The sequence below is a fragment of the Parasteatoda tepidariorum genome, chromosome 2, assembly GCF_043381705.1.
Source record: "Parasteatoda tepidariorum isolate YZ-2023 chromosome 2, CAS_Ptep_4.0, whole genome shotgun sequence".
NCBI classification, from domain to species: domain Eukaryota; kingdom Metazoa; phylum Arthropoda; class Arachnida; order Araneae; family Theridiidae; genus Parasteatoda; species Parasteatoda tepidariorum.
This window is the reverse complement of record NC_092205.1, coordinates 55349694-55359041: the sequence shown is the minus strand read 5'-3', so window position 1 is coordinate 55359041 and position 9348 is coordinate 55349694. Positions and strand designations below refer to the sequence as shown.

The 9348-nt window shown below is 24.2% G+C and overlaps 1 protein-coding gene across 1 annotated transcript in view; it reads left to right on the top strand.

Annotated features, from left to right (window-relative positions):
- Positions 1-3494: 3494 nt before the first annotated feature.
- The window catches only part of LOC107457467 (Myoinhibiting peptide precursor), a 133506-nt gene continuing 127652 nt past the window's right edge, over positions 3495-9348 (top strand). The window contains exon 1 of the mRNA XM_016075628.4: positions 3495-3637. The gene's annotated coding sequence lies outside the window, so the exon portion shown is untranslated. The remainder of the gene's footprint in view (positions 3638-9348) is intronic.

The following is a 9348-nucleotide window of genomic DNA, read 5'->3' as shown; positions in this document are numbered from 1 at the left end:
TATTGTCTATTTCATAAATTCATTATTGTAAACATTTATCAACTAAAGCAATTTGTGCAGTGATTTTAATTTCAACTAAAGCATATGCGAAGTTTCAAAAACCATGCACGTTATTTCTTTTTTATATATTTTTTTATATATATATTTTTTTACACATATATTTTTATATATATTTTTTTTTTATAAATTTTAAAAAAAGGGCAGAGTGAAAGATGCTAATTACAGATTTTAAATATTCAAATCATAGTTTCGAAGTAGTATTTTTTATTGAACGAAAAGAATGTGCAAATTCCATTTACATTTAAGTTAAGTCTATTAATATTCTTCGTGCAAATTTTTTTACACACATGGAAGTTTTTTCATAATTAATGCTCATAAATCTGAGATATTTACTGGTGATGTTTTTCCTCCATCTAGGTTCTCTGCTAATGCATGAACATCTATCCAGTAACAAATCTATCTATCCTAGGACGATTATTCCAATATTACTTGAAAATATTTTAAAACAAATAAAAATAATAAAAATAAAATAATAAACAAACAAAAATAAAATAATTTTTACACCTTATTAATAGTCACTAGCATACAGAGTCATGTCTAAATTTATTATTCATAATTTAAAAAATACATATTTCAAAAAGTAATTATCATTATTATTTTATAAAAAGTAATAAAATTTATTAGGTTATAATGTATAATAAATATAAAAATATAATAAATTGTAATAAGTTAATTAGCAAAATTTAATAATTATAATTAAAAATGATAAAAATTTGAACATTTAGAGTATTCCTTATTGAGTTTATTGTGAAATGAATTTCTAGTGTTGCTAAGATTGAATACATCCTTGTTTAAAATTGACTGAAATGAGCAGACCATAATGGAGAGAGGGAGTAACTCTAATTTTGACATTATTGTTAAAACCATAATCGGAAACATATTAAATTGACCCAATTGTTGTAAATTCTCCATGTAGAATAGGGTATATTTTAAGTCCCATGATGAACAAAACCTATTAAAGATCATCAACTGGAAAATGATAGGTTGAATAAGCAGTTATTACATATTTAAAAATATTTAAAGTAACGTAAAGCATTTACTTGACTTTATAAAATGCTGACTAAATTATAATGGTTTGATTCGATTATATTTTAATTCAATACTATATCTTAAATTAAATTTTAAATTTAATTTTAAATCATAACATTTTTAATAATAATTGAAATATAATGAAGTTGAGATGCATGCACATTATTTTTTTCTAAATATATTTCTTTGATCCCTTTTGCAAGTTTATTACCCTAGTTTCCTTTAGTTTCTAGATGAATATTTTTATAATTTATAATATTAATTTATAGTAGCCAGGCTTTAAAGTCTCGTATTTTCCTTTAATCTTTCACTAAATTCTAAGTTCGTGGCAAACATCTCTGTTTTGTGTAGTCTAATTTTTATAACCGCAAGACAAAAATGCGCCTTTAATTAAAAATATTTTCGTCTCTGGAAAGATTTCAATTTTCAAACTGGAATTCAGATTTCAATATAAATTAATAATAATATTTTTGAAACCTTATTAAAAGTTGATTTTTTAATAACCTTATTTTGCATTCTGCAGTTTGAAAATATAAAAAATAAGAAATTATTATAACTTTAAGATTATTATTATTTTTTTCGTAAATCAGCTGAAAAATAAGCCTTATATAAAGGTTTGGTTCTTTAAAACTGAATTATTTAAATGCATTATCTTTAATAAGGAAATACTTTGTTGAACCACTAAAAATTTAAAGAATCACATTATATGTGTGATTTTTCATAATTTGTAACTAAGAATTCAGAAATCAACAATTAGATTCCCAATAAGATTAATTAGAATTGATCTTCCTAAGAACTTTGACTCATTTGCTGCACTTTCTTAAACAATCCATTTTTAAAATCATAAAAAAGGATGATTTTTTAATAATAGGAAAAATTAAAACTATTGGGTAAGTATCATGCATTTTAATACCTGCTGAATTGGATAGTTATAAAGTGGCGGATATGTTTTTTAGCAAGAATTTTTTCTGCTACTATTTTAACTCATTATAACCATAATTAAATTTATTAAAATAAAAATTAATATTTTTAAGAAATTAAGTTTTTCTCATAGATAAGACTTTTCTTCTTAGAACTATAAGAACTATTGTCGTACGATACATGACTAATAGCTTAAGTTTAGAAATCTAATAAGCCATAAATAATAAATAAGTTTGTAATTTAAGAGATTAAAACTGTAAATATATTTATAATAGACTGAAATAAAATGGATAATCAAAGTCAAGAGACTAATATTAGTCTCTGTTTGGCATAAAACGACTTAGTTTCTTTTATAATTTTATTTTCCGGGCATAAAACATTGTAAATATATATAATCAAATTGCAGGTTTACAGTATATTTTTATGTAAAGCAAAATTAAATTTAAATTCAGGTTTTTTTTTGTAATCTTTACTCCAAATAAATCAAATTTTCTAGATTCCATTTATTAGTAACATAAAAATTTTCCCTAAATTCCACAACAATTTTATGATTATAGAAAATAAAACTTGATATTAATTTTTTTTCTGACTGTATAAATTGCTGACATTTTCTTAATTTTTTCATACATTTTAATTATCATTGTTAGGTTAAAACAATATAAGAACATAAGTTAATCTTAATACTTCATAAACGTGCATTTAAATGCAACTTAAGTTCTTTAAATACTTTTCCTTATTGGTTAACAAAAAACAAAGTACCGAAGACTTTCTGAAATATTCGGGTGGACCAATTAAATAAAAAAAAATTGAAAATTAAGGTTAAAAAAAAGTTTTTAATTTTGATACTAACAAGGGGCTTTTTCAAACAAGGTTCTTATATTATATTACCTAAAATTGTTTAAAAAACTAGTTTGTTACGTTAGATTTGTAGGTGCATAGTATAATTTGTTGGGGTAGAGTAAAATGATAATATTATGCTTTACAACCTTAATATTTCTATATAACCTCAAACGACAAACTTAATTAAATTTTGACAATAATTGACAACCTTAATTGAGCTCTAAAATGTTTAACATTTTATTATATCGGTGATTAAAAAAAAACAGGAACAAAATATTACTTCTTATTTTGAATTGACACAAAAGTTTAAAAAAACTAATTCACATTTATGTCTCTTATTAAACAGAATTAACTCTAAATAATATAATAATTAATTCTAGAAAAAAATTCAGATTTTAAAATTATTTATAAAAATATATTTAGAATTAATAATTTTATTGCTTTTTGAGAATTTAACATTTTTAGGTGTTATTAAGAAGATATTTTTCAAATAATTCCTTTCGAGACAACTCTTTCAATGGAATTTAAGTTTTTGAACTGTGCATAGTTTGTCCCATTTATCAACACATCAGTTTTGGCAACTTTTCCCGAAGAGCTTGGCGACAGCTCCGGAAAGTCCATCTTCACGGCAACCCTGAACAAAAGTCCGGAATATAAGAAAGGGAGTATCTGAGAGTTTCAATTCTTTACATCTTCATATTTTTCAACCTCAAGATTGACTTGGTCCAAAAAATTAATAATTTAGAAGACCCTAAGAAAATAATCAATTTATCGGCAACATTTTGAGGTAAGATTATTTTTCTTAGTTCTTAGTTGTTAAAACTCAATATTGTTTTACATAACTTTGTCACAACTGTAAATTAATAATTTTAATTCTTCTCAATGAATAATGTTTCTTAAACTAAAGCTTTATTTCGCAGTTCAGCATATTTCAATTCAACAATTTTAGAAAATTATAATAGTAAGTAAGTAAATGTGTAGCCGAAAATATCACACAACTTGAATTTCTCTTCATTCTGTATACTCTTCCCGAAATTAAGTAAACTTTTAAAGGTAAGAGTTTCCATTGCCAATAAGTATTTTATACATAAAATACATATATTATAACTTTATGAATTAAACAAAATATTTAAGAGGTAAGATTTATTTTTCTTCTCAGCATTTTTTTTTCAAATTTTCTGACTTTGAAAAAGAGAAAATAACATATTTTAAACTGTGGTTTTAGTTAAGTACGTGTTTTCTTGGTAAACACTGCAAATAATACTTAATAAGAAATACTAATTAATGAATAATAAAATAATAAACTGAAAAATAATTTTCCGAAAATAAATATTATAAGTTTAATCATAAGGAGTAGTGGATATAATCTAAAAGTTGCTATAAAATTAAAATAGTTTTCATTGAGTAAGGAAAACTAAATTTCCACTACTCAATGTAAACCAGAATATTCTAAGGGCTGTGAATTAAATTAATTTAATTACAGGGATAATATTAAATTCTTATTTAAACTTTAGTCTATGAAACAGAATGTACAATAATGATTCATGAGGTATAAAATATATTTTGTTTTACCATTTGTTTGCTCAAAATTAGTATGATTCTGCTAGATATCAAAGCCCATGTTCGCTACTGCTCACCAGCTCCTATGATTTATTCGCCAAAATTTTTCTTTCTCGAACTCAGGTAAAATTATCACTACATATTTTTGGTTATTATTCTTTTTTACTAGCGATGCTACTTCATACAATTCGCATTCACATAAAAATATTCTGCTTTTCGCTCATGAAATCATAACCTTCTTCATTTAAGGACTTTTGAAATTTCATCTGGTCGATATTATAATAAAGTTATAAACACAAATGCCACAAAATATGCTGATACAATTTATACAAATTATTAGATATATTTATGACACGAAACTTTTTAATAACTGTCAAACACTTAGTAACTAAAATCCTTTACAGTGTGAGATTCTGGTTGATATGGTGATGTTATTTATAACAATTTAGATTGAGAATTTTTAAATAATAATAAAAAAGTAAAATAAATCTTCTTACGATTTATATGTCACTAACCCCCTTTAAGTATTTATAAGTTTTTAACTGGATATGATGTAGAACACTTGCCAATTGAAACCATTTACCTACCATGAAATATTGTGTTTACAAAATGACAAAATGATGGCATTTTTAATATATAATTAGTGTATCATTTATCATATAACAGCAAAGAATAGTAATATAAAAATTATTTTAACTTATGCCACTAACTGTCATCCCAAGAGTTGTAATTACCTTGATGGATATAATGAAAATCACTTGGTAACTAAAACCATTTGCAATTTTAGGTCTGGTTACTGGTTGATAAGACGATGGTATTTTTTAAAAATTTCTTAGTTAACTATTTACGAAAATTTTGTAAGGTAATAGGAGAAATAATCTCTTCAAACATCTTCTCCCTGAATATTTGCATAAAGCCAAAGCAACCTCCTCAACAATGGTACTTAAATTATATAATTAGTGCATTATTTAGCAAAATGCAGCTAATTATAGTAGTTGAAAATTCGCCTCACTTTAGTCACTTTTTGCGCTCTTTAGAGTTATAAGTATCTTGGTAACAATGTGAAACGTAAAAAGAATGTGAAACGCTTGGTAACTAGATCCATTTACAATGTAAAGTCTGATTGATATGAAAATGATATTTATATTAACTTCTTAGATAATTACTCACGAAATTTAAATTAATAATAAAAAGAATAAAATAAATCTTCGTTTCATTCATGTCCCTAACCTAATCTTCTTGAATATTCCTGAGATTGAAACCATGTAGCATGATGGTTTTTGTTTTGATGGCTTTTGTAGCATATTATCGATGTATCATTTAGCAAATTACAGTTAATTATAGTTATATAATTTCTCTTCACTAATACAACTAACTGTCTTCCTAATAGTCGTGAGTTTTTTGATATACACAATGAAATTAACTTGGTAAAAGTCGTCATGAAATTCCACCATTACTTGACAGTGATATTTATAATCTATATTATTACATTATTACTCAAAAACTACTTCTAATAATGATTAATATAATATAACATTCACGTTTAGTCTGAAGCTTTTTATCTCCGTTGATGAAATCAACAACGCATTTAGAACAGAATTAAAAATAACAGAAGATAAAAATTATACATAATTCCACAAATCAAAAATTTTAAATTGTTGCTAATTTCCAACCATGTGTATCTTACTGTTCTAGGATTGAGTATCAAGATTGATTATTGATTGATCTACAATTCTGTAAGTGAATATTTGTGTATCCTTAGTGGCATTTTTATTCAGTGAGGCCATACATTTAATTTTGCACTTCGATTTTTAAACATTCAATTCTTTTTAACATGTGTAAGAATTAATTTAAGTTTCAATATGAAGAAAATAACTTGCTTGATTAAAGAAGTTTAATCATTCGCTTATTATTCTCTCAAAAGGTTTTAGATACAAAGGAAATTCAATTTCATAACATTTATGAGTTACACTTTCTACTCGACAGCCCTTATTCGCAAGCAGTAAAAAAGAAATTAAGTGTATGTATATTTGTTTCCATTTTAAATTAATTCAAATTTCACCATCTTAAATTTACACAGAAATTTATATGTGCATAATTTTCGATATTCTTTTGACTTCAAGAAAAAAATAATCTAAATTCTCTTAGAAGGAGCTCGTTATTTAAATTTCGAGGAGAGTTCATGTTTAGACAAAATCTGTGATGAAACTATGCATATATTTATCAAACAAAAATGAATAAAATTCAAAATTTTCAAATCACGGTTAAAGAAATTTTAATAACACAAATCATATATATATATATATATATATATATATATATTAAAAATTTATGAAATTCTAAGATCAATTAAAAGACATTCAAACATTTTTCTCTCCTTTTTAAATCAGCAAATTAGCGAAGTGAATTTTTGTATAAGGTCTTTAATATCATGTAGGTTTTTTTTTAATATCATTTCATTCTTAAATGTAGTATTAAATACATTATTATAATGCAAAACTGTTTATACAGTTTATTGTAATGTAAAAATCAATAATGCAATACAATTTTCCGGTTAACGTTTAAAAATCTTCAATTCAAATTTTAAAAGGAATGTAACTTTCTTTTACCAACCAAATTTAAAGTACACTTAATGCATTTTACTGAAAAAAAGTGTTGGTGTGAGATGGATTTGCACTTTCAGAAGAAAATGCAATTAAAATAAGTGAGAAAGATGCTCTTTTGTATTACAGTGCTCGACGATCTTAATTGGCTCTTCTCTCCAGTGAGGAGAAAAATATTAGGAAGATTCCAATGGCTTTTAGTTGAAATGGCTCCAATTTATCGAAATTTTAAGCAATTAATGTTCAAAGTGAAGCTTTTAGAGCCATACTGTTAAAAAAAGAAAAAAAAAACATTACAATGGTTTTGAGAACTAATTTTTTTAAATGCTTTTTTCAAAATGTAATGTTAATTATTTTTTTTCTATAATTCAATATTTTTAAATTCTGCATTTTTTTAATTTATTAATTTTGAATTTAATAATCCAACATTTTATCATTCAATCTATTTTATGAAAGAAATTACTTTAATTTTATTTCAATAACTTAATAAATATTGAAATAAATGTAATTTTAATTAATATGCTAATAATTTTGACGAAAAAAAATTGTGTTTATTTTTATTTTATATGTATGATTCTTTTTATTTAAAACTAAATAAGACAATTTTATTCTAGCACAGTTATTATAATTGTATTAAATTATTAATAATTCGCGACATTAATTATTTAAAAGTTTAAAATTAGAAATATAATTGGAAAATTCTCTAATTATACCACACAATATTTAAAGTAATGAACATATATAACAAATATTTAAAGCTCTAACATACATTTAAAACAATGAAGTATTTTTTCGTACAGCTCAAGAAGTTCATCAAGAAGTTTTTATCTTATCCTCAAAACGAATACAAATTATTACACATCCGTTAAATAAAATATTTTCACACTTATATATTTTTGAAATCATGGAGGAGATCTTTCATTTAAAACACTTTACTTTGGGGGCACCTGTTATAATTTTAGGCTTTTACATTAAATTTATTAAAGTAATCGCTAATATATCTCCTTTTGCATAACACGCTGAAAAAAATGCTCATTTTAATATTAATTATAAAATATGATTTTTTAGTGGGTGGTAAAATTTGGTAAGGGTGGTAATATTTGATAGTTTCCTCATGATACCTTTGAATATTGCATAAAAACCTTTTATTAGGTTAAATTTACTTTTCAGTTTAGAATTTTTCACTGAATGTGTTATAAGAATTATAATTTTAAAAGCCAGAATTTTCAATAAACCATTACCTTGCGGGTGGAAAAATTATCCAAATTAATGATTTAAATAACGTTTACTTTAGTTTTCATCTAGTACGGTAGTTTCACCATAATTATTTTCTCCGCATATAGTGCGCAAAAAATAGTAAGCATTTTACAGAAATTTTGATCTAAGAATTTCCTTTTTAACGTACTTTAAAATTTTACAACGTTACGAAGTGTTCGAATGAATCATAAAAGCCCAAACTTTATAATTCATGGAACTAAAAAATACAAACTAGTTTGTATCGACAATATTTTAAGTTTCAAAATCAAACACAAATATGTCCTTCTCTGGAAAAACATACCTTATTTCGACACTTTTAAATGTGTGATGTTCAAAATATGGGAGGTGTGATAGACAAACAAAAAAAAATATGGTTCCACGATTTAAAGCATGAGAGTAGTTAAAACAACAGTTTCCTAAATGTTAATTTTTCTTATTGCGAATTTCGCCATTTCAAAGTAGTCATATTTTTAACTTTTCACTTTTTGCGAACTGTAATATTGATTTCTTTTAAAGTTGGATGTAAACATTTAAAATTCAATCGATTAAGTTGGTGTAAAAATTTGTATACCTTATAGATTAAAATTTTATCAACAATTGGTAAATCAAATAGTAGAAGATAATATATAATTATAAAAACTTGTTTTTATATGGATTCTTGGATAAACACGTTTTATAATTATGTACAAAAATGTTCTGATTCACATCATTAATACTAGAGATGTGGTTAAATGGCTTGTTTATTCAGGAAAAGTATATTTTTGTGTCTTATTCAGCAACTTAAAGTATCGTTTGCACTAAATAAGTTTAGGACTTCAAATCATTAAGTCTTAATCTGTGAAAAATCGAGCATTAGATAATTGTCACTATTTTTAAAAAAGAATACCATATCTGCCAATAATTTTAAGTTAAATATTACTATCAGTAGGGATCAATTGTCGTCGGTCTTCAATTGATTTATCTTTTAATTGTACCTGTTGATGAGTGTTCAAAGTTTGAAAGAAAACACCTTTATTTAATATACATAACTATTCTTAACCAAATAAGTGTCCACGCAACCTAATTTTAATAAAGGTTT